This window comes from Trachypithecus francoisi, unplaced genomic scaffold, assembly GCF_009764315.1.
Source record: "Trachypithecus francoisi isolate TF-2019V2 unplaced genomic scaffold, Tfra_2.0 Lachesis_group2, whole genome shotgun sequence".
Classification (NCBI taxonomy): Eukaryota; Metazoa; Chordata; class Mammalia; order Primates; family Cercopithecidae; genus Trachypithecus; species Trachypithecus francoisi.
The window spans coordinates 136,899,863-136,926,475 of NW_022681465.1; the positions used below are offsets into that span (position 1 = coordinate 136,899,863).

Genomic DNA, 26,613 nt, shown 5'->3' on the forward strand with positions numbered 1-26,613 from the left:
TCAGCACAAGAACAAAAACAAACAAGAGGAAACTAGATTTCTTTCATTCATTAAAGATTTTTGAAGTCTCTGCTATGTGTTAGGGATTTCACTAGAGCTAGGAATACAGTCGATGAGAAATGAACCCATTTTCTGCTCTCCTGCAGTTACCAGTCTTACAGGAGAGACAGACAGTAAACACATGATTGTACAAATTAAAGGTATAAACACAAATAATAAGCAACAAAACGTACAGAAAACTATGAAGAAATATAATGTAATTCCAATTAAAGCTCTTAAAGGGCTTTTCTAAGGATTGAAATTCACACTGATATTTAAAGAATATGTAATAATTAACAAAGCAGAGATGGGTGATGTCCCAGTACAGAATCTAGAAAACCACTACCACTGGCCAGGTTGTTCCTGGCAAATTGTGTGACCTTTAAACTGTGAATTGGAGGGAATTGAGTATTCCAGAGTAATGAATTAAATTGCTAGGGCCAGCGAGCCAAATCCAGCCCTGCTGCCTATTTTTGTACAGCTCATGAGATAAGACTGCTTTTTACTTTTTAAATGACTGGAAAAAAAGATCAAAAGCAGAATAATATTTCGTGACATATGAAAATTATGTGAAATATGAGAAAATTTCAGTGCCCATAAATAAAGTTGCATTGCAACACAGACGCAGCCACTTCTTTATGTACTATAGCTCCCTTTGTGCTACAGCTGCAGAATTGAATTGCTGCAACACGGCTCTGCAAAGCCTAAAATATTTGCTATCTGCCCCTTTCAGAAAAAGTTTACCAACCTCTGGATTATAAGAAAGTGTTTCTTTTCAGAAGATAAAATTGTCAGTGTTGCGGTCGCTGCTTGAGGGAAGGTATTAAATGTTTACAATAGTGGAATTATATCGATTCCAGGAAACATGCTTTCAATGTTTGTAAAAGTGATTGGCCTGCTCTTTGGCCCCAGGTGTCCCTAAGAGATAACTGAGGCTTGAGTGGATGACTTCCTTTCCATAGAATACAACCATTTTGCCCCTACTAAGATGAGGCAGTCACTTTCAAGGGTGGAGGATTTGAGTTTCAGTTGCAGTGGCCCATTTATTTAAAAAAAGAGAGAGAGAGAAAACAAAAAACCAAAAACAGCCTATGGGACCTGTCATCTCCTGAGTTAGCAACAGACACCTAGCATCTGATGATAGCAAAACTGCCAAGGTTTGTGATCCTCATTTCTCTTCTCCTGCTGCGCAGACATAGGAAGATTAAAAAAGAGGCAGTATGGTTTGGCCTGCTAAAATTCTCCATACACCTCTCTTAGGGTCAGTGACTCAGAGAGGCAGGGTGTAAGCAAATAAAAGCATATGTGCTTGGTTGCCTGCTTTCTCCATGCTAACATGACAGCTTGTAGAAACAAGGTCAAGGAATTTAAAACAAAAGATACACCTACTGTATTAGTCTGTTTTACATTGCCATAACGAGCTACCTGAGACTGGGTAATTCGTAAGGAAAGAGGTTGAATTGACTCACAGTTCCACATGGCTAGGGAGGCCGTAGAAAACTTACTGTCATGGCAGAAGGCAAAGGGGAAGAAAGGCACGTCTTACATGGTAGCAGGAGAGAGAGGGAGAATGAGGGGGGATCTGCCAAACACTTTTAAACCATCAGATCTCATGAGAACTCACTTACTATCATAAGAATAGCAGGGAGGAAATCTGCCCCCCATGATTCAATTACCTCCCACCAGGTCCCTCCCTTGACATGTGGGGATTATAATCTGTGATGAGATTTGGTGGGGACACAAAGCCACACCATATCGCCTGCTTTGATCTTCATTTTGGGAGGAACAATACAAAGAGGGGAAGAGTATTCCAGGCAGAGAAAGCAGTGTGCTTGAAGGTTCCAAAGTGAGAAAAATGTTGATGTGTTCAAGAACAGAATGAAGACTGGTGTGGCTGAAGCTCAGAGAACAAAGGAGAGTGGTGGGGTCAGAGAGAGGCTGGAGTCAGATCATGCTGGGCCATGGTAGAATATTGAACACATTAGGATGTGACCATCAGAAATTGCAGAAAGTTTTAAGCACTGGATTGATGCTGTTGGGAGTTGTGGCCCATCATGTTTTCCAAAACTAGCCACACCAAATATCCCATGCCATGTGCTCTTCTTTCAATGTGAACTAGATACTCCTTTGGGATATGGGATCTTTTTCCCTCCTCTTGAATCTGGAAGGACCATGATGACAAGTGACACTCATGACTTCCTAAGCTAGGTCATAAGAAGAGATGCAGCTTCTACCTTGTCCTTTTAAGATACTTATTCTTGGAACTCAATCATCAAACTGGGAGGAAGCAGAGAGATGATGTGGAAAGGCCACATGAGAGGTTCCAGCCAACAGCCCTCACTGAGGCCCCACTGGACAGAGGGCATGAATCCCTAGACGTATAAATGAGCAAGTATTGAGATAATTCTAGCTCCCAGCTGTTGAGTCACACCAAGACTTCCAGTGTTCCTAGCTAAAGTCCAAAGCACTGAAGCAGAGGCAAGCTTCCACTGGTTTCCCAACCCACAGAGTCCATGAACATAATCAAATTATTGGTGGTGTTTTATGCCACTAGTTTGCAAAAGTCAGAGAATTAGGGTGCACAGAAACAGATAATGAGAACAAGAGGCTCACAGCTCCAAAATTTAGGTTTACTGAAACCCATTCTTATCTATTCCCTTCCTTTAAAAAAATTTTTTTTTAGAATACCTACTGGTAATAGTTCCCTTTGTTATTTAACCTAACTCCATATAGGACTCTTTCCAGACCTTACCAGTCCCCCACTCCGGCACCCAACTCCTCTACCAATTCTGCTGCAATGGCCTCAGCTCACATGTTCAATTCTTTCACAGAACCTATAAACTCAGAATGTAATCTGAAAAGGCATTTGAATAACGCATTTTAACAAAATTTGTAATTTTATCTTCCTTCTCTTCAGAGGTATAGGTCCTTTAAGGAAAGGGGGAAAACCCTGGCAAGCCAAAGTCACTGTTAGTATCTAAAGAAGATTAAAAAAGAAAGGAATATCACATGCAAATCTAGTTTTACCTTGTTGCAGAAAAACTTGGGAGAAATGAAAACCTGTTCACAAATTGTCACCTTTCTCACAAACTCCAACATGATTCACAATTCAATCTGCATGCAAATTTGATCAGAACACTGCTTTCTTACTCATCATAACCTGTTTTCTTGGAAACAGATCCCTCCTGGGAAAGCAGGAAGTTTGACGTCAATTTTAAGGTTTCCCCAAGTATTGGCAGGAAATTGCTCTGTGGGTGCCTCCTACGAGTCCCAGATTTCCTTGCCCACCACCTTATCGATACTTCTTGCCCTGAGACCGTAAGGAGGAGGTTAAGAGAAGGCAAGAGGAAGGCAACAAATTGTCTCCCTGCTCTGATTCTTGGCCTCCAGCTTTGAAGATTCTTTTTTGCAAAGAGGAACAAGTAGATAGCGTGAGCCCTGGTGACTATCTTTTCCCATTGGAAGGGAATGATTACCCTCAAAGGGGAAAGCACCTGGCTCTGCTTCGGACAGGATCCTCTGCTGCTCTTTTAAGCACTGTTTGATTTAAATATAACAGCAAGCCTTCCAGACTGAATACTTTTCATTTCTAAGAGCAGATCAATACCAGTTTACTTATGAAATTCTGCTTTCATGAAATAACTTATTTTGTGTCTTATAGGACTGTAGCAGAACTTGTTGAGCTGTTGTCGATTGGTGAGGGATATATGCAAAAAGGTTTTGGAAAACCTAAAAACCATGTTAAGGGAAGAAGAACCTAGCTGACTCTGTGCCACTACTAACATTTTTGAGCACTCACCAGGGCCAGCTACTATGCTACACTCTTCACAAAGGACAGTTGTGTGTTGAATTCTCCCAACTTTATAAGTTTGAAAATAAACTTGTTCCCCTTTTAAAGATGAAGAAACGGAGGCTTGGAGACCTTCAGCAATCTTCAGAGGGTCATACAGCTGGGCAGTGGCAAAGCTGGGATCCAATCCATGTTAAACAGCTCCAGAGCCAGTACTTACTAGAACCCACACTTGACTCAGATGTGAAGCCAAGCTTGAGAACTGATGGGTAAAGCCTTCCAGGCTTCATTTGGTTCTAATCAGGCAGCAGATCAGCCACACACAATACAGTTTTAAAGGATATCTTATCTTTGTTGATGAATGATAAGCACTGCCCACAATGTTTGCAATTTCTCTTTTTGACTGTCTGGATATTGTTGTTTTAAAAAACCCTTGAAAAATGCTTAGCAGCTAAAAATACCCCAGGGAGCTATGTAATGTAGTTTCTAATTTGAATTTGCTTAGAATGGAATGCACAGTGATCATGCTATCAAAAGTAGGGGCTGCCCAGGACTAAAGCTGGAAGGACTAGGTCATGATTGTTACTCTGCCCGGATCTGTTGGGCAGCTTTGGGCAAAGCTCCTTGCTACTCTGGACGCTGCTTTCCCTATTTGTGAAATGAGTGAATGGTAGTAGGATAACAGCTTTTAAGCTTTATACCTCATAGATGGTTTTAGAGCCACGTCTAGGAGGTAGACAGAGGAGGAAAAAGCCAAATTCAGGTTTACCTGTACCCACAGAAAACAGAACACATCCACAGTTATTTTATATACCTGGGCTATAATTACATTGTCAATTTTAAAAAGTAGCCTAATGTTGCTTTGGCCAAATGATCACACTAGCCCTCTAGCAATGGATCCTAACCAAATTGAAATTGTTCCTCAATTTTTCTTTAAGAAACTACCTTCATTCCCACTTTCCATGGACCAGTGGGGATGTCAGTCAAGGAGCCCTAAATACTCTGGACCTAGCAGTAGTTCCATGGCTCAAATCAGAGCAAACAGAACCTCTGAGAACACAAGTTTATAGTGTGGAAGCCAAAAACAGAACAAAATTGGAGCAGATTCATCCCCTCAAAGGCACTTGAGAAGATTGGTGTGAAAGACTGAATTGTATCCCTGCCCAACCTTAATTCATATATTGATTGAAGTCCTAACTCCTAATGTAACTATATTTGGTGATAGGGCCTTTAAGCAGGTAATTAATGCCCAACAAGGCCATAAATAGGAGCCCTAAGCCAATAGGACTAGTGTCCTTATAATAAGAGGAAGGGACACTAGAAGTGAGCACACAGAGAAAAGTCCATGTGAGGATACAATGAGAAATTGGCCGTCTACAATGCAAGAAAAGAGGGCTCACCACAAACCAACCCTGCCAGCTCCTTGATCTTAGACTTCCAGCCTCCAGACTCTGAGAAAATACATTTCTGTTGTTTAAGCCTCCCAGTGTGTGGTATTCTGTTATGTCAACCCAAGATGACTCAAAAATTGCCTAGTTTTGCTCCCCAGATGTCCAGACCAGCCTTCTCTAAGGCCTAGTATGTCAATTTTCTTTGGGATCTTTGAGTTACCCGAGATCTCCCCAAAAAATTCCTCATTGGCATACATTATGAAGAGTGGGTTTTTGTTGCTTAAAACCAAATAGCCCAGCACAGTGCTTTTCAGGAGGAAAAAAAATAAAAACTGCAAAGTAGACAGATGCTAAAATCTCCTCCAATCCTAGAACTTCATGGATTTTGTATTATAGTTATCCAAGGATTTAAAGATGTTTGTCTACCATAGCAAACCTTCATATTTAGGCTGAAAGGAAAGAAAAAAAATCAAGCAATTTGGTATTTATTCTCAAGTTTTTAAATACTAAATACATGAAAATCTGGGGAAGTTTGACTGAATTTTTCAGTCTTTACAGTTACTGTAACAATGTGATTGTAAGGAGCTCTCCTGTCACTGCTGGGTTGCATTCTGTGTTCCTGAAGCTCTAATATGTAGAGTGTACAGAGCAGGAGAATCTTGGACTAAGTCATGCCGGTATTCTCAAGACTCCACTCCATTCACCTTCTCTCTCAGCTGTGCTTCCAGGGTCCTCTATATGTTTCCAAATGCAACAAAATAAATGAATAAATCACACCACCTACTGGCTGGGAGGTCAACCTGCATGGCCCATTATAACTTCTGCTGACACCAATATGTAGTGCTTGAACAGCTCTTACCCACAAGCACCGCATACTGGGCTGTAGGGTGAACTGCACAACCCAACATAATTTCTGCAGACAGAAGCACACAGTGCTAGGGAATAAGGTAAACCTTCCAAGACCACCTCCAATCTCTGCAGGAGACAGTAAGCCTGCTCACACAAACAGTACACCACTATAATCTAGAAACAACTAGCATTTGAGGAAACCACTACACTAAGGCTGTCTATACCAAGGAGTTCATACAGAGTCTTGGCTCCTTAAAGCATATAGAAGTAAATCCAAAGGACCCTAACCAATATACACAATAGTCAAGGAGGAAAAAATGCCATACCAATGAAAGTAAATTCAAAAATAAGAAGTGGCAGCTTCTCCAGATGAGAAGTAATCAGCACAAGGACCCTGACACTAGAAAACAATGTTGCAATACCCCACAAACGATCACACTAGCCCTCTAGCAATGGATCCTAACCAAATTGAAAACTCTGAAATGACAGATAAATAATTCAAGATATAGATTGTAAATAAGCTCAGTGAGATCCAAGATAAAGTTGAAAACCAACACAAAGAAATCAGAAAAACATTTCAGTATAGGAAAGAGATAGACATCTAAAACAAACAAGCAGAACTTCTGGAAATGAAATTTCACTGAAGGAGTTACAACATACGGTTGAAAGCTTTAAAGATAGAATAGAACAGGCAGAAAAAAATAATTTCAGAGGCTGAAGATAGGTCTTTTAAATTAATCCAGTCAGACAAAAGTAAAGAAAAAACAATTTTTAATAAAAGAACCAAGCCTCTGAGGAAAAAAATGAATTGTGTAAAGTGATCAAATCTATGAGATGTAGACATTCCTGAGGAAGAAGACAAAGTAAAGAGCTTGGAAAACCCATCTAAGAAAATAATTCAGGAAAATTTCACTGGTCTTACTAGAAATGTAGACATCCAGGTACAAGATCAGAGACCACTTGAAGAATAGTTTGCTAGATAAGCACCACCAAGGCATACAGTTTTCAGACTATCCAAAGTCAATACCAAGGAAAAAATCATAAAAGTAGAAAAAGATAAGCATCTAATTACCTATAAAGGAAATTCCATCAGACTAACAGTGGACTTCTCAGCAGAAACCTCATAAGCCAGGAGAGATTTGGGGTCTATTTTTAGCATTCTTTAAGAAAGTGCCACCCAAGAATCTTATATCCAGCCAAATTAAGCTTTACATATGAAGAAGAAATAAAACCCTTCTCATACAAGCATGTACTACAGGAATTTCTCGCCATTAGATCAGTTGTACAAGAAATGCTCAAAAGAGTTCTAAAATGAAAGCAAAAGAAAAATACTCACGATTATAAAAGCACATAAAAGTATAACGCTCATAAATCCTATAAAGCAATTACACAACTGAAACTACAAAGAAACTAGGTAACAACATTATGACAGGAACAAAAACATCACATATCAATATAACTTTGAATGTAAATGGCCTAAATGCCCCATTTAAATTACATAGACTGGCAAATTAAATTTAAAAACAAGACCCAACCATTTTCTGAGTACAAGAAATCCACCTAACCAGGAAAGATATTCACAGACTCAAAGTAAAAGAGTAGAAATAGATATGCCACACAAACAGAAAACACAAACAAGCAGAAGTAGCTACACGTACATCAAATAAAATAGACTTTAAATCCATAGCAATATAAACAAAACACAAAAAGGTCATTGTATAATAATAAAGAGTTCAATTGAACAAGAAGACAACTATTCTAAATATGTATGCACCCATCTCTGGAGCACACAGATTCATTTCAAAAAATATTACTAAATCCAAGAAAAGAGATCAACAGCAACACAATAATAGTGAGGGTCTTCAACACCCCACTGACAGAACTAGACAGATCACTGAGAAAGAAAATCAACAAAGAAACTCTGAACTTAAACTGGACTCCAGACCAAATGGATCTAGTAGACATTTACAGAACATTCTACCCACCAACTGCAGAATATACATGTCTCATCTGAGTATGGAACATCCTCCAAAATAGACCATATGCCTGCCCACAAAGTAAATCTCAATAAATTTTTTAAAAATCAAAATTATATCAAGTATATTTTCAAACCACAGTGAAATAAAATTAGAAATCCATACAAAAGGAATTCTCAAAACTATACAAATACATGGAAATTAAACAACTTGCTCCTGAATGATCTTTTGGCAAACAATGAAATTAAGGTAGAAATAAAAATATTTTCTGAAATAAATTAATATAGAGATACAATATACCCAAACCTCTGTAATACAACAAAATCAGTGCTAAGAAGGAAGTTTATAGTGTTAAATGCCTACATCAAAAAGATGGGTCTCAAATTAACATCCTATTGTCACATTTCAAAAAACTAGAAAATCAAGAATAAACCAAACCCAAAGCAAGCAGAAGAAAATAAATAACAAAGATAAGAAAAGAAACAAATGATATTGAGACCAAAAACAATAATACAAACGATTAACAAAACAAAAAGTTACTTACTTCAAAACATAAAATGTATACACACTACATAGCTTAATCCAGGAATAAAGAGGAGACTCAAATAAGTACAGTCAGAAATGATAAAGGTAAGATTACAACTGATACCACAGAAATGCAAAATATCATCAGAGTCTACTAGGGGTATCTCTACACACACAAACTAGAAAATCCAGAGGAAATGGATGAATTCCTGGAAACACACAATTTCTCAAGATTAAATCATGAAGAAGTAGAAATCTTGAACAAACCAATAATGAGTAGTGAAATTGAATCAGTAATATAAACCTCCTTTTAAAAAACCCAGGACCAGATGGATTCACAGTGAAATTTTACTAGCACACAAAAAAGAGCTGATACCAATTTTACGGAAATTATTCCCAAAAAATTGAGGAGGAGAGATTCCTCCTTAACTCGTTCTATGAAACTAGTATCATCCTGATACCAGAATCAGGTGAGGATACAGGCCAATATCCGTGATGAATATAGATGCAAAAATCTTCAACAAAATACTAGCAAATTGAGTCCAATAGCACATAAAAGTGTGACCCATGATCAAGTAGGTTTTATTCCAGGGATGCAAGGATGATTCAACATATATTAATCAATAAATGGGATTCACCACAAAACAAAATTAAAAACAAAAGCCATACAATTGCCACAATAGAAATGCAGAAAAAGCATTGAATAAAATCCAACGTCCCTTTGTGATAAAACTTCTCAGCAAACTAGACACTGATGGAACACACCTCAAAATAATAAAAGCCATATACAACAAACCCACAGCCAACATTATACTCAATGAAGAAACACTGAATGCATTTCCTTTAAGAACTGGAACAAGATAAAGATTCCCACTCTCATCACTCCTATTCAACATAATACTGGAAGTCCTAGCCAGAACAATCAGGCAAGAAAAAGAAATAGAAGGTAATCAAATTGGAAAAAGAGGAAGTCAAATTACCTCTGTTCACTAATGACATAATGTTATACTTAGAAAATCCTAAAAACTCCTCCAAGACTCTGCGTTTGATAAATGACTTCAGTAAGGTGTTAGAATAAAAAGTCAACGTACAAAAATCAGTAGCATTTCTATACACCAATAATGTTTAATCTGAGAACCAAATCAAGAACCACTTACAAAAGCCACACAAAAAATAAATTACCTAGGAAGACATTTAACCAAAGAGGTACAAGATCTCTACACGAAGAACTACAAAACACTGATTAAATAAATCAGAGATGACACCAAAAAATGGAAAAACATCTACACTTATGGAATTAAAATAATCAATAACATTAAAATGACCATATTGCCTAAAGCCGTATACAGATTCAATGCAATTCCTATGAAATTACTAATGTTATTTTTCACAGAATTAAAAAAAAATCCTGGAGGGGCGGAGCAAGATGGCCGAATAGGAACAGCTCCAGTCTCCAACTCCCAGCGCGAGTAACACAGAAGACCGGTGATTTCTGCATTTTCAACTGAGGTACTGGGGTCATCTCTCTAGGGAGTGCCGGACAATCGGTGCTGGTCAGCTGCTGCAGCCTGACCAGCGTGAGCTGAAGCAGGGCGAGGCATCGCCTCACCTGGAAGCGCAAGGGGGAAGGAAATCCGTTTTCCTAGCCAGGGGAACTGAGACACATAACACCTGGAAAATCGTGTAACTCCCACCCCAATACTGCGCTTTAAGGAAACAGGCACACCAGGAGAATATATCCCACACCTGGCCGGGAGGGTCCCACGCCCAGGGAGCCTCCCTCACTGCTAACACAGCAGTCTGCGGCGATCTATCCGCAAGGTAGCAGCGAGGCTGGGGGAGGGGCGCCCGCCATTGCTGAGGCTTAAGTAGGTAAACAAAGCCGCTGGGAAGCTCGAACTGGGTGGAGCTCACAGCAGCTCAAGGAAACCTGCCTGTCTCTGTAGACTCCACTCTGGGGACAGCCCACAGCTGAGGTCCAATAGGGAAAGCAGCGGGGGCGGTGCAGAGGCGAACGACTCTGTCTGACAGCTTTGGGGAAAGCCGTGGATCTCCCAAGGCGGAGGTTGAGATCCGAGAACGGACAGACTGCCTGCTCAGGTGGGTCCCTGACCCCTGAGTAGCCTAGCTGGGAGACATCCCCCACTAGGGGCAGTCTGACACCCCACACCTCACAGGGTGGAGTCATCCCTGAGAGGAAACTTCCAAAGGAAGAATCAGACAGGTACACTCGCTGCTCAGCAATATTCTATCTTTGGCAACCTCTGCTGCTGATACCCAGGCAAACAGGGTCTGGAGTGGACCTCAAGCAATCTCCAACAGACCAACAGACAGTCCTTCTGACTGTCAGACGGAAAACTATCAAACAGGAAGGACACCTATACCAAAACCCCATCAGTACGTCACCATCATCAAAGACCAGAGACAGATAAAACCACAAAGATGGGGAAAAAGCAGGCAGAAAAGCTGGAAATTCAAAAAATAAGAGCGCATCTCCCCCTGCAAAGGAGCGCAGCCCATCGCCAGCAACGGATCAAAGCTGGTCAGAGAATGACTTTGACGAGATGAGAGAAGAAGGCTTCAGTCCATCAAACTTCTCAGAGCTAAAGGAGAGGATTACGTACCCAGCGCAAAGAAACTAAAAATCTTGAAAAAAAAGTGGAAGAATGACAGCTAGACTAATTAATGCAGAGAAGATCATAAACGAAATGACAGAGATGAAAACCATGACACGAGAAATACGTGACAAATGCACAAGCTTCAGTAACCGACTCGATCAACTGGAAGAAAGAGTATCAGCGATTGAGGATCAAATGAATGAAATGAAGCGAGAAGAGAAACCAAAAGAAAAAAGAAGAAAAAGAAATGAACAAAGCCTGCAAGAAGTATGGGATTATGTAAAAAGACCAAATCTACGTCTGATTGGGGTGCCTGAAAGTGAGGGGGAAAATGGAACCAAGTTGGAAAACACTCTTCAGGATATCATCCAGGAGAACTTCCCCAACCTAGTAGGGCAGGCCAACATTCAAATTCAGGAAATACAGAGAACGCCACAAAGATACTCCTCCAGAAGAGCAACTCCAAGACACATAATTGCCAGATTCACCAAAGTTGAAATGAAGGAAAAAATCTTAAGGGCAGCCAGAGAGAAAGGTCGGGTTACCCCAAGGGAAGCCCATCAGACTAACAGCAGATCTCTCGCAGAAACTCTACAAGCCAGAAGAGAGTGGGGGCCAATATTCAACGTTCTTAAAGAAAAGAATTTTCAACCCAGAATTTCATATCCAGCCAAACTAAGTTTCATCAGTGAAGGAGAAATAAAATCCTTTACAGATAAGCAAATGCTTAGAGATTTTGTCACCACCAGGCCTGCCTTACAAGAGACCCTGAAGGAAGCCCTAAACATGGAAAGGAACAACCGGTACCAGCCATTGCAAAAACATGCCAAAATGTAAAGACCATCGAGGCTAGGAAGAAACTGCATCAACTAATGAGCAAAATAACCAGTTAATATCATAATGACAGGATCAAGTTCACACATAACAATATTAACCTTAAATGTCAATGGACTAAATGCTCCAATTAAAAGACACAGACTGGCAAACTGGATAAAGAGTCAAGACCCATCAGTCTGCTGTATTCAGGAGACCCATCTCACATGCAGAGACATACATAGGCTCAAAATAAAGGGATGGAGAAGATCTACCAAGCAAATGGAGAACAAAAAAAAGCAGGGGTTGCAATCCTAGTCTCTGATAAAACAGACTTTAAACCATCAAAGATCAAAAGAGACAAAGAAGGCCATTACATAATGGTAAAGGGATCAATTCAACAGGAAGAGCTAACTCTCCTAAATATATATGCACCCAATACAGGAGCACCCAGATTCATAAAGCAAGTCCTTAGAGACCTACAAAGAGACTTAGACTCCCATACAATAATAATGGGAGATTTCAACACTCCACTGTCAACATTAGACAGATCAACGAGACAGAAAGTTAACAAGGATATCCAGGAATTGAACTCATCTCTGCACCAAGCGGACCTAATAGACATCTATAGAACTCTCCACCCCAAATCAACAGAATATACATTCTTCTCAGCACCACATCGCACTTATTCCAAAATTGACCACATAATTGGAAGTAAAGCACTCCTCAGCAAATGTACAAGAACAGAAATTATAACAAACTGTCTCTCAGACCACAGTGCAATCAAACTAGAACTCAGGACTAAGAAACTCAATCAAAACCGCTCAACTACATGGAAACTGAATAACCTGCTCCTGAATGACTACTGGGTACATAACGAAATGAAAGCAGAAATAAAGATGTTCTTTGAAACCAATGAGAACAAAGATACAACATACCAGAATCTCTGGGACACATTTAAAGCAGTGTGTAGAGGGAAATTTATAGCACTAAATGCCCACAAGAGAAAGCAGGAAAGATCTAAAATTGACACTAACATCACAATTAAAAGAACTAGAGAGGCAAGAGCAAACACATTCAAAAGCTAGCAGAAGGCAAGAAATAACTAAGATCAGAGCAGAACTGAAGGAGATAGAGTCACAAAAAACCCTCCAAAAAATCAATGAATCCAGGAGTTGTTTTTTGAAAAGATCAACAAAATTGACAGACCGCTAGCAAGACTAATAAAGAAGAAAAGAGAGAGGAATCAAATAGACGCAATAAAAAATGATAAAGGGGATATCACCACCGACCCCACAGAAATACAAACAACCATCAGAGAATACTATAAATGCCTCTACGCAAATCGACTAGAAAATCTAGAAGAAATGGATAATTTCCTGGACACTTACACTCTCCCAAGACTGAACCAGGAAGAAGTTGAATCCCTGAATAGACCAATAACAGGCTCTGAAATTGAGGCAACAATTAATAGCCTACCCACCAAAAAAAGTCCAGGACCAGATGGATTCACAGCTGAATTCTACCAGAGGTACAAGGAGGAGCTGGTACCATTCCTTCTGAAACTATTCCAATCAATAGAAAAAGAGGGAATCCTCCCTAACTCATTTTATGAGGCCAACATCATCCTGATACCAAAGCCTGGCAGAGACACAACAAAAAAAGAGAATTTTAGACCAATATCCCTGATGAACATCGATGCAAAAATTCTCAATAAAATACTGGCAAACCGGATTCAGCAGCACATCAAAAAGCTTATCCACCATGATCAAGTGGGCTTCATCCCTGGGATGCAAGGCTGGTTCAACATTCGCAAATCAATAAACGTAATCCAGCATATAAACAGAACCAAAGACAAGAACACATGATTATCTCAATAGATGCAGAAAAGGCTTTTGACAAAATTCAACAGCCCTTTATGCTAAAAACGCTCAATAAATTCGGTATTGATGGAACGTACCTCAAAATAATAAGAGCTTTACGACAAACCCACAGCTAATATCATACTGAATGGGCAAAAACTGGAAAAATTCCCTTTGAAAACTGGCACAAGACAGGGATGCCCTCTCTCACCACTCCTATTCAACATAGTGTTGGAAGTTCTGGCTAGGGCAATCAGGCAAGAGAAAGAAATCAAGGGTATCCAGTTAGGAAAAGAAGAAGTCAAATTGTCCCTGTTTGCAGATGACATGATTGTATATTTAGAAAAACCCATCGTCTCAGCCCAAAATCTCCTTAAGCTGATAAGCAACTTCAGCAAAGTCTCAGGATACAAAATTAATGTGCAAAAATCACAAGCATTCTTATACACCAGTAACAGACAAGCAGAGAGCCAAGTCAGGAATGAACTTCCATTCACAATTGCTTCAAAGAGAATAAAATACCTAGGAATCCAGCTTACAAGGGATGTAAAGGACCTCTTCAAGGAGAACTACAAACCACTGCTCAGTGAAATCAAAGAGGACACAAACAAATGGAAGAACATACCATGCTCATGGATAGGAAGAATCAATATCGTGAAAATGGCCATACTGCCCAAGGTTATTTATAGATTCAATGCCATCCCCATCAAGCTACCAATGACTTTCTTCACAGAATTGGAAAAAACGGCTTTAAAGTTCATATGGAACCAAAAAGAGCCCGCATTGCCAAGACAATCCTAGGTCAAAAGGACAAAGCTGGAGGCGTCACGCTACCTGACTTCAAACTATACTACAAGGCTACAGTAACCAAAACAGCATGGTACTGGTACCACAACAGAGAATAGACCATGGAACAGAACAGAGTCCTCAGAAATAATACCACACATCTACAGCCATCTGATCTTTGACAAACCTGACAAAAACAAGAAATGGGGAAAGGATTCCCTATTTAATAAATGGTGCTGGGAAAATTGGCTAGCCACAAGTAGAAAGCTGAAACTGGATCCTTTCCTTACCCCTTATACGAAAATTAATTCAAGATGGATTAGAGACTTAAATGTTAGACCTAATACCATAAAAACCCTAGAAGAAAATCTAGGTAGTACCATTCAGGACATAGGCATGGGCAAGGACTTCATGTCTAAAACACCAAAAGCAACGGCAGCAAAAGCCAAAATTGACAAATGGGATCTCATTAAACTAAAGAGCTTTTGCACAGCAAAAGAAACTACCATCAGAGTGAACAGGCAACCTACAGAATGGGAGAAAATTTTTGCAACCTACTCATCTGACAAAGGGCTAATATCCAGAATCTACAAAGAACTCAAACAAATATACAAGAAAAAAACAAACAACCCCATCAAAAAGTGGGGAAAGGATATGAACAGACATTTCTCAAAAGAAGACATCCATACAGCCAACAGACACATGAAAAAATGCTCGTCATCACTCGCCATCAGAGAAATGCAAATCAAAACCACAATGAGATACCATCTCACACCAGTTAGAATGGCAATCATTAAGAAGTCAGGAAACAATAGATGTTGGAGAGGATGTGGAGAAATAGGAACACTTTTACACTGTTGGTGGGATTGTAAACTAGTTCAACCATTATGGAAAACAGTATGGCGATTCCTCAAGGATCTAGAACTAGATGTACCATATGACCCAGCATCCCACTACTGGGTATATACCCAAAGGATTATAAATTACTCTACTACAAAGACACATGCACACGTATGTTTATTGCGGCACTATTCACAATAGCAAAGACTTGGAATCAACCCAAATGTCCATCTGTGACAGACTGGATTAAGAAAATGTGGCACATATACACCATGGAATACTATGCAGCCATCAAAAAGGATGAGTTTGCGTCCTTTGTAGGGACATGGATGCAGCTGGAAACCATCATTCTTAGCAAACTATCACAAGAAGAGAAAACCAAACACCGCATGTTCTCACTCATAGGTGGGAACTGAACAATGAGATCACTTGGACTCGGGAAGGGGAACATCACACACTGGGGCCTATCATGGGGAGGGGGAGGAGGAGGGATTGCATTGGGGAGTTATACATGATATAAACGTTATGCACATGTACCCTAGAACTTAAAGTATAATAAAAATAAAAAAAAATAAAAATAAAAATAAAAAAAAAAAATCCTAAAATGTATATGGAACCAAGAAAACATCCTCAATAGCCAAAGCATTTCTGAACAAAACAAACAAAGCAAGGAATTATATTGCCTGACTCCAAATTATACTACAAGGCTATAGCAACCAAAAGAATATGGTACTTGTACAAAAATAGAGCTATAGAATAGGATAGAGATCCCAGAAATAAAGCCATAGACCTATAAGGAACTATCTTCAACAAAGTTGACAAAAACGTGAAATTGGGAAAGGACCCTCTATTCAATAAATGGTTCTGGAAAAATTGGATAGCCATATGCTAAAGAATGAAAATAGACCCCTATTTCTCATCACATACAAAAATTAACTCAACATGGATTAAAGGCTTAAATGTAAGATCTGAAACAATAAAATCCTAGAAGACAACCTAGGAAAAACTCTTCTGGACGTTAGCCAAGGCAAGAAATTAATGACTAAGACCTCAAAAGCGAATGCAACAAAAAATAGACAAATGGTACTTAATTAAACTAAAAAGCTTTTGCACAGCAAAATAAATAATCAACAAAGTAAAAAGACAACCTACAGAATGGCAGAAAATATTTGCAAACTATGCATCCAACAAAGGACTAATATCCAGAATCTGCAAGGAACTCAACTCAAGAAGAAGATAAACAATAACCCCATTAAAAAGTGGGCAAGGACATGAAGTGAAATTTTTCAGAAGAAGACATGCAAATGACCAATAAACACAAATTTCTCAACATCATTAATCAGAGAAATGCAAGGTAAAACCAGAGTGAGATATCATCTTACATCACTCAGATGTTTAATAACATCACTATTATTAAAAAGTGGAAAAAAAACAACAACAACAGATGTTGGTGAGGAAGTGAAGAAAAGAGAATGCTTATAAACTCCTGGTGGGAATGCAAATTAGTACAACCTTTATGCAAAATAGTATGGAGATTTCTCAATGAACTAAAAATAAAACTACCATTTTGCTGGGTACCGTGGCTCATGCCTGTAATCCCAACACTTTGGGAGGCCAAGGCAGTAGAACTGTTTAACCTTGAGAGTTCAAGCCCAGCCTGGGCAACATAGTGAGACCTCATCTCTATTAAAATTGTTTTAAAAATAACCAGGCATGGTGGCACATGCTTGTAGTCCTAGCATCTCGGGGGGATGAAGAGGAAGGATCACTTGAGCTCAAGATGTTGAAGCTGCAGTGAGCCCTGACCATGCTACTGTACTCCAGCCTGGGCAACACAGCAAGACTCTGTCTAGATAAATAAATAAATAAAACTACTGTTCAACCCAGCAGTCCCACTACTGGGTGTCTACTCAAGGGAAAAGAAATAATCATATCAAAAAGATACTAGAACTTGTATGTTTATCATAGCACTATTCACAGTAACAGTCATGGCCTAAAGTTAAGTGTCCATCAACAGATGATTGGATAAAGAAAGCATGCTACAGGACTGGTGTGATGGCTGATGCCTATAATCCCAGCACTTTGGGAGGTCAGGCAGCGGGATAACTTGAGGTCATGAGTTTGAGACCAGCCTGGCCAACATGGTCTCTACTAAAAATGCAAAAATTAGCTGGGTGTGGTGGTGCACACCTGTAGTCACAGCTATGCGGGAGGCTGAGGCAGGAGAATTGCTTGAACCTGGGAAGCAGAGGTTGCAGTGAGCCAAGATCGCACCACTGCACTTCAGCCTGGGTAACAGAGGGAGACGCTAAAAAAAAAAAAAAGAAAGAAAGAGAAAGAAAGAAGGAAGGAAGGAGGAAGGAAGGAAGGAAGGAGGAAGGAAGGAAGGAAAGAAAGAAAGAAAGAAAGAAAGAAAGAAAGAAAGAAAGAAGAAAGAAAGAAGGAAAAGAAGAAAGAGAAAGAAAGAAGGAAGGAAGGAAAGAAGGAAGGAAGGAAAGAAGGAAGGAAGGAAGGAAGGAAGGAAACGTACACATACAAAACGGAATACTATGAAGACATACAAATAATAAAATCATGTCTTTCGCAGCAATATGGATTAAGCTGGAGGCCATTATCCTATGTGAAATAACACAGAAATAGAAAATAAAATACCACATGTTATTTATCAGATCTAGGAGCCTTGGAGTAGAGACTATGGTGTTTACTAGGTATAGGATCATGTCATCTGCAAACGGAGATAGTTTGACTAATTCTCTTCCTATTTGGATCCCTTTTATGTCTTTCTCTTGCCTGACTGTTTTGGTTAGGACTTCCAGTACTATGTGGACCAGGAGTGGTGACAGTGGGCATCTTTGTCTTGTTGCCCATTCAGTAGGATGTTGGCTATGGGTTTGTCATAGATGGTTCTTATTATTTTCAGGTATGTTCCTTCAATTCCTAGTTTGTTGAGGGTTTTTAACACAAAGCGATGTTGAATTTTATTGAAAGCCTTTTCTGCATCTATTGAGATGATTCTGTGGTTTTTCTTTTCAGTTCTATTTATGCACCCACAGATTTTGAAAACATAGCCAGGCCTTTTTGCCTCTTTACTTTAGGGCCAAAAGGAGATGCCCTGAAGACAAAAACTCTTCTAGGCCTTGTTTTCTCACACTCTGAGCTCCTGGAATCATTTGTGCTAAGAAGGGTGATCCTAAAAGAAGAGTTCTCAATATGGGCAAGAGAGGATGGGTCTGTGGGTTCCACAAACTGTATTACAGGAACATGGGTTCTAATTCTCAGAGCCACCCCTAAGGAAGAGCCAGGACCTTGGAGGGATGTCTTGGAGGGAAAGTTTGGTCTCAATAAAGATCCTCCCTTTAGGCTTAGCATGTTAGGTACCTTGCTGCCCAACTAAGGAACCAGGCAATTGTGGACAGAATGAGTATCAGTGGCCACTATGGAAGACTGAGGTAAGAGAATTTGTTATGTAGAGAAGGGAAAAGCTCCCCGAAAATGATGATTTGTTCTAGAGAAAGAAAATGCTCCCCCAAAATGATGAGAATTAAATTTGCTGTCCTCTTGTCAAGATGACGACTTGGAGCCAGATTTCATTTGATTCACAGAAATAAACTGACATTTCTTTTACACTCAGGTGTGTGGAATGAGATTCATATGCGCTAGCTACATGAGACAGACAATTCATATTTATCGTATTTTGCAGGTTTCAAGTGAAATTATTTGAGGCTCAAGACATACGACTTCCTTATAAGTAGAAAGTGTTAGTGAGCTGGGAAAGTGTAGATTGGTATCATATTTGCTGGTTATCTCCCAAAGTGGAGCCTTGGCCATTTTTTCCTGTGGAAAAATGTTGGCAAAAGAAGAGGCTTTGCCTTCAGGATGCATTTTGAATCCTCCCTGCAGTACTGCCTTGTGCAAAGATCATTTAGGCCATTTTACTATCCTCATTACCATCATTGTTGTCATTGTCTCTGTCATCAACACGGTCATCATCATCATTGTTGTTATCATCACAACAGCTAGTGATTTATTGCAGACACTATTCTAAGCCCTTAAATATATTATCTTATTTATTCCACACAACAACTCTCTGAACAAGCTCCTTTTGTTATCCCCATTCTACAGATGAGAAAACCAAATGCAGTGAAATTAAGTAATTTGCAAAGTTGAGTGGCAAAGCAGCTTTCACTGATGTGGTAGGTTCACTGGACCTCACAAAAAAGCCATCATCACATATTTAAATATATGCTCATGAAAAATATATTTAATTCAGAACAAAGTGTAACACACCAATTTACATGTAATAAGACCTTAAAGCAAATGTTAAAAACAAACAATTAAATTCTCAATGGTAGGATTATAGGACATATGCCACTAAGCAGTGATTACCTGATCCATAGGGTCAACATAGGCTATCACCAAGTTTTCTGTAAGTCCCTATTTTTATATGTCATCTTATGGAATTAACCTTTCCATGGTACTTTTCTGCCTTCTTTTTAATACTATTTTTTAAAAATTTCTTATAATAAACCATATCAAATATGGGGTGTTACTTGGAAATTGATAAAAAATATACTTTATTATTTTTTCTGATTATTTAAGTAAGATTAGCTCATTATTTAAAATTAAAACATAATAGGCCTACATTTCCCAAAAAGTTAATGTCTCTGAAATCTCACACTGGAAAGACAAATATAACTCACAATTTAGTGCACCTATTCCTCAATATACTTTTTTCTCCATACATATACTCCTGCTAACAAATTTATAATAGAAATACGTGTGCTTGAATATATGTCAACATTTACTTACAAGGTGAAATTATGCAATATATAACATTTATCACTTTTCTTCAATTAACAATATAGTTAGGATTCTTTCCATGGCAGTACATATAAACTTGTCTGATTACTTTTTAATAAAAATAGTGTAACCTCATGGTTAAACAAATTTCATATATAAAGATATTAAATTAAAAGTAAAAATGTCTCACACAGTTGCAGAAGTACATTCCCAGAACTAACTACTGTATCCCTTTGAATATTTTAAGCATATGAGAGCATAGCTTATTTCTACTTTTTATTAGTCTTAACCCAGATTAGTTATTGCGGTCTCAATTTCTTCTCTTTCCTCTCCCCTTGTGGTTATCTGAACTATCAACCACAGATCACCTAGTCTGATTTCTAAGGCATTCCCTATGTAAAACAGTGGCTAGAAATAGAGAGTCCAGAAAAAGATTTCTATTTCTTAAAGAGCCAGACTTTTTGTCTTTTAAATCTTTTTTAAAGCTACAAATAACAGATAGTGCTTAAAACAAGAATATACAGGCTACTAAGCAAAATACAAATATTTTTTAGTGTGATATAGTTTTAAAAATAGGCCATAAACAGCTTTCTTCAACAAACCCCACCTACTTATTCTCAATGATGATCCCAAGTCCAATTTTCGTGCTTATAAACCGGCAAGGGAACAGACTTTCTAAGCCTGTTTATTTAACACATCCCTCATTTATCACATGGCATCTCTGCTAGTCCCAGTTATCCAAGCCAAAAGTAATTCAGAAACCTAAATAGCTGCTAATGACCAATGGAATTATGAGACAAGTATTTTAAACACAACTTTGATTACATATCTAGTCTTCTCTGTATTCTCTACAACCATTCCTTATCTGTTGAGGAATCTTGATCATGTCAAAAGCTTAGCTCAAAACCACACTGCATTAAGCCTCATTTAACACTACAGTTATTTGTTTGATCATGCAGTATTTCCCCTAAAAGGAGCTCACTTAAATGCCACAGAGGAGTATACACTTCTGTAGGTAACAGGGAGTTAGAAACTTTCAAGCAAGGAAATGGTACACACTGGTCTGCCTTGGAAAGATGTTTTTAGCTGGTTTAGGAAGAGGTAGTAAAGTGACTGAAGGCTAGAGGTGATGCCCAAACCCATGGTCCAGGCAAAACACAAGAAAAGTTCAAACCAAGGAAGTCCCAGTGGGACAAAGAGGGCTGGGTAGATCCAGGCAGATAAAATCAGTAGGATTTATTGACATTATGCTAGGTAAGAGAAAGAGAAGGGTCAAAAACAACCTCAATGTTTGTGGCTTTTGGTAATAGCATAGAGATAATATAAATAAAGACACCTGGGAATGAAGTTCTAATTCTGGGGGAGGAATTCTCTTGAGAGTGAGAATGGGCAATAAGGAGTTCCATTCAGAAAAGTTGAGGCAGGCATATTTACTTGGTATCCAACATTTCAAGTATAAAGGGAATACAAAGAATAACACCTCACAGCAGTCAGGACTATGGTAGGAAATGCATTAATGGCAAAGCATGAGATTATATGAGAGATGTTGCTGAGATATAAAGAAACAAAGGGGACTCTCCACAATTTTAGTTCCCAAGGTCACAAAACTCATTTTTACCCCAACTTGTTTCTTACACTTAGCAAAGAAGCTGACAGTGAAATCCATTAACTTAGCCCAGAGGGACTCCCAGGGCTACTAAACTTCATCTCCTTACAAATATTCCAATGATGCCAGGGACAAAGGCTTCCCCTTCTGAAAGGAAACCTAAGAGCCAGCTTTCTCCCTCTGTCTTCCAGATGGCATTACACATGTCGATTAGAAATGTTCAGGAAGTGCTTTCTCTTTGCAACCAAGAGAAACATTTTCCTTCTTTGGAGCTTGCTCCCACTTTCTCTCCTTCCTTAAATGGAATCTGATGTGTTTTTTCCCAAATTATCCATGACTGATCCCTTGCACTGTTTGTGCTCTTGGTAGATACTCTGCAGTAGGCAGATAAGGATGGGGCTGAGTGACGTATATTTCTCTACTGGTTTCCTTAGCAATGTCTCAGCAAGCCTCCAGCTCCCCTACAAACCTCCTTCTGAGTCAGCCGGTTTCGGCTATAGTCCAGGCTCTGCCAGAACGTCACTGTTAAAACAGTAATAACTTTTTTCCTCCATGGCACTTTACAGTGTGTGACAATCTTTCACAGTCTTTATTTCATTTTATTTTTATGGCATGATCTCACAGAGAAGATATTATCAATATCAGCATTTTATAGGTAAACAAATTGAAACTCACAAAAGTTTAATAACTTGCCTAAATTTCATAGCAATAAGTCAATAGTCAGAAAAAGGAGCTCATGGAGTTTGTTCCTCTGGCAATGGTGGCCACTGAGTGACAGCAAGACTTTCCCATACAATCTGAAGACTTCAGTTAGGGGTTGTTCCATCCAGTGATGAAACAGGGGGAAGATCTTCCCTGTAAATTAAGATATGCTTAAGATTTATTGACTTCAAGTTCAGTTCATGGACAGTGATAATAAAAATATTCTTAATTCAGCCACTAGCTTCTCCCAGGGAGCATTAGTGGTTAAAATACAATAGTTTTCATAGTGCCTATCATTATAATAGTTGTACTATGGATTCATCACAGGTGTGCCCTATGATTGATCAATGTATAACATTCATTTTGTCTTAACTGTTGATACATACAACTGTTCCATGGTGTTCACTATTAAACACTGTTACAGCGAAGTTTGTTAGGTATAGCATTGAGTTGAGTGGATCATCAAAATGCTGTAGAGTTGGTATAATTTATTTTGAATAATTGGCATAGATTAATATTAAACTGGCATCTAAGAAAGAGTGCACATGGCCATATGTATGTATGTATAACAGGGGTTGCACAGGGCAGTCAGGGCTTTCTTCAAGGAGCCCCACAGTGCTGAGGGGTGATAAATTTTTATAGCATGCAACTATAGATGTGCCTATAGAATCTTTAAGACACCTGTGTATGAGATTAGTATTTGCACTGTAATTATCTTTTCGTGTTCCCTTGAATCTCTTACTATCTTGAGGGAAACTCTAAATCTCTAGTGTATGAATGTGAAATACGCACTGAAAAAACCTGAGATCTCTTGTTCTAATTTCTATTTCTGGCAAAATAAAAATTAATATTTAAGATATTTGATTTGAAAAAGTGTTTTAAAGGCCACTGAAAGAGAATTAAAAGGGCGTAGAGTTAGACTGTCCATCTAAATTTAGACTCTATCTGTAAGAAGATATTTCATCTACCCCATTGACACAAGGCAGTCTGACTTTTCTATCACACACTACTCTATTTCTAAAAAATATTATTCTAGAGTCTTATTCAGGATTAGTATGAGTGAACTTCAGTTCACAGAGTCCCCCTTTCTTTTGTGGGCAGAAGATCACAAGCTTCTACGTGGATCAGTCCATCTAGTACCTCCTGAAGCTCCACCTTCTTCATATTTTCCTTTATATGGCTTATATTAATATTAATATTCCTTAATATTCTGCCTTATTATAGTTTTCAGAAGACACAATTAAGCAAAAATGATTGATAGAATCTTGGGTTTTGAAACCAGATAGCTTAATTTAAATACCAGTTCTGCCACTTCCTGTTTCTGCAATTTTAGATGAGTTACTTAACATTTTGAGGTGTCAGCATCCCAATCTATAAACAAGGGAGAAAAATAATAATAAAACCCACCTCTTCTGACTGTGATAAGGATTCCTTGAAATAACATATATAATGTTCTTATGGCACAGTGTTTGTCACATAGCAGTTATATCATTAACTGTAACTACTATTGACATTCTATACACTGGTCTCATCAGACATGGTCTTATGGAGTAATGTGAAATAGATCAGTGAGCTCTTTCACATGTGAGTCTTTTCCTGTATTGGAAAACTGCTGTCAATGACATCCATGTCGTCTCTTAAGTTAACTAAGTGCAAGTAATATTTTAAAGACAAGTGTATTAGTCTGTTTTCATGATGCTGATAAAGACATACCCAAGAATGGGAAGAAAGAGGTTTAATTGGACTTACAGTTCCACATGGCTGGGGAGGTCTTGGAAAGACATTTCTTACATCATGACAGCAAGAGAAAAATGAGGAAGAAGCAAAAGCAGAAACCCCTGATAAACCCATCAGATCTCATGAGACTTATTCACTACCATGAAAATAGCATGGGATAGACTAGCCCCTGTGATTCAATTACCTCCCCCTGGGTCCCTCCCACAACACACGGGAATTCTGGGAGACACAATTCAAGTTGAAATTGGGTGGGGACACAGCCAAATCATATCAACAAGGCAATCCACTCCTGTCCCCACAAAGTTAATTAAAAGGTAACAATGCCTACCGCTGATACTTCAGATGATAAGATTTGGTCTCTAAATAAATCTGTAAAAGATTTAGAAGAGGTGGCATAGCATAGCAGTGGAGCGAATAGCCCAACTAGGATTCCTAAGGAATAGATTTTGCTTGTTCTGTGCTCTGGGTAAGTCATTTGACTACTTTAATATCTTCAATTACGGAAAGGAGGAAGTGGGACAAATGTCACAACACTTTTGTGACAATTAAGGAGATGCGCAAAAATACTGTGAGGACAGTGTTCAGCACATATAGGCATTCAATTAGTATTGGTTGATTTTATTTATAGGCCCCAGACATTCTGACACCCAATTAGTATTTTCAGTTGAGATAGTTAGCTATAGCCTTTCAGATGATAGTTATGATGGCTTCTTCAACTAGTCCCTCTGCTTCTGGTCCATCCCTGAAGATCACATGCTCAGAAGTTAAGAGAAGAATATTAAAAGGATAATTATGTGTCAAAATCTATAGGAAATGGTCAAAACAATATTTGGAAAAAAATGCTTTACTTGTCTTTATTCTTAATAAAATAAAAGAACATTCACTATGCTCCCACATCATATAAGATAAGAAAATCAGTTTCTGAAAAACTACAAAAGAATTGGAAACATGGCCGGGCGCGGTGGCTCAAGCCTGTAATCCCAGCACTTTGGGAGGCCGAGACGGGTGGATCACGAGGTCAGGAGATCGAGACCATCCTGGTCTACACGGTGAAACCCCGTCTCTACTAAAAATACAAAAAACTAGCCGGGCGAGGTGGCGGGCGCCTGTAGTCCCAGCTACTCGGGAGGCTGAGGCAGGAGAATGGCGTAAACCCGGGAGGCGGAGCTTGCAGTGAGCTGAGATCTGGCCACTGCACTCCAGTCCGGGCGACAGAGCAAGACTCCACCTCAAAAAAAAAAAAAAAAAAAAAAATTGGAAACGACAAACATGATAAAATAAGTAAGTTGATTATATGACAAAGAAAACTAAAACAAGTAATTAATATGACCAAAGATTACTACTTGAAAAAGACTAAGAAATGCCCAAAAAACAGCAAAATCTAATTTTAAAAAAACTACTAAAAATATAAAAAATATATAAAAACTTATAATAAAATAAGACAGAAAATAGAGCACACAGGATAATAGAAAAAAGGTATCAAGAAACATTTGGCACAGTTAAATGCTAATATATTTTGAATTCTGTGTGAAATAAATTATTTTCTCAAAGCAAGGGAATTAACACTTACTAAATACTGACTTTGTCTCAGTGCTGAGTGTTTTATGCACATCCTTTTTTGTTAGTATAAAAAGCCACTTTATAAATATTTTTCCTCCTTTTATAGCAGAAACCGAAGCTTACAGAGATGAAGGTATATGTCCAAGGTCACCCAGCTACTAAGAGATGCAGCTGGAATTTAAATTCAGATCTACAAGGCCTATGCTATTTTTATTTTTCCAAGTTTTCACCCTAAAAATATAAAACATCAAAATGGTCATAAAAGGAAGAGGAAATATGAATATACAGCACTAAAAAGTGTTCATACACCATTATTAAAATAAGACTTAAACATGCCTGATCAAATTTTCTCCAAACTTTCAAACAGCAAACTACTCATTTCATTTCTTGAAAGAGAAAATAATAGCAGATTTCCTACTATAAAAGAAAAAAAGTGGTCTTAATCCTAATTGTGATTAAAGTATGAACACACACAGCTATAGTGAGGTTTCCTCTTATAGATAAAAACTTTTAATAAAAATAAAAAATTGAATAAAGCAATCAAACAAAAGTTATTCCTGTTACAAGAATGCAGGCATGCTATAAGAATACAATATATTCTATTTCTTTCTAAAAGGGAAACATATTCCATTTAATCTTTCTATTTCAAAAGCTTATTCATGACAAAATCACATCAACAAAAGCAATAAGTCACTTGAAAGAATCTGGGACCCATTTCT

The 26,613-nt window shown here is 38.5% G+C and overlaps 2 long non-coding RNA genes across 3 annotated transcripts in view; one reads left to right on the plus strand and one right to left on the minus strand.

Annotated features, from left to right (window-relative positions):
* Nucleotides 1-3,769, plus strand: part of LOC117065571 — a 103,257-nt gene extending 99,488 nt beyond the window's left edge. Inside the window, exon 5 of the long non-coding RNA XR_004429973.1 lies at nucleotides 3,701-3,769. This is a non-coding gene — a long non-coding RNA (uncharacterized LOC117065571). The remainder of the gene's footprint in view (nucleotides 1-3,700) is intronic.
* Nucleotides 1-26,613, minus strand: part of LOC117065574 — a 61,673-nt gene that overhangs the window by 4,401 nt on the left and 30,659 nt on the right. The gene's annotated exons all lie outside the window — the stretch shown is intronic.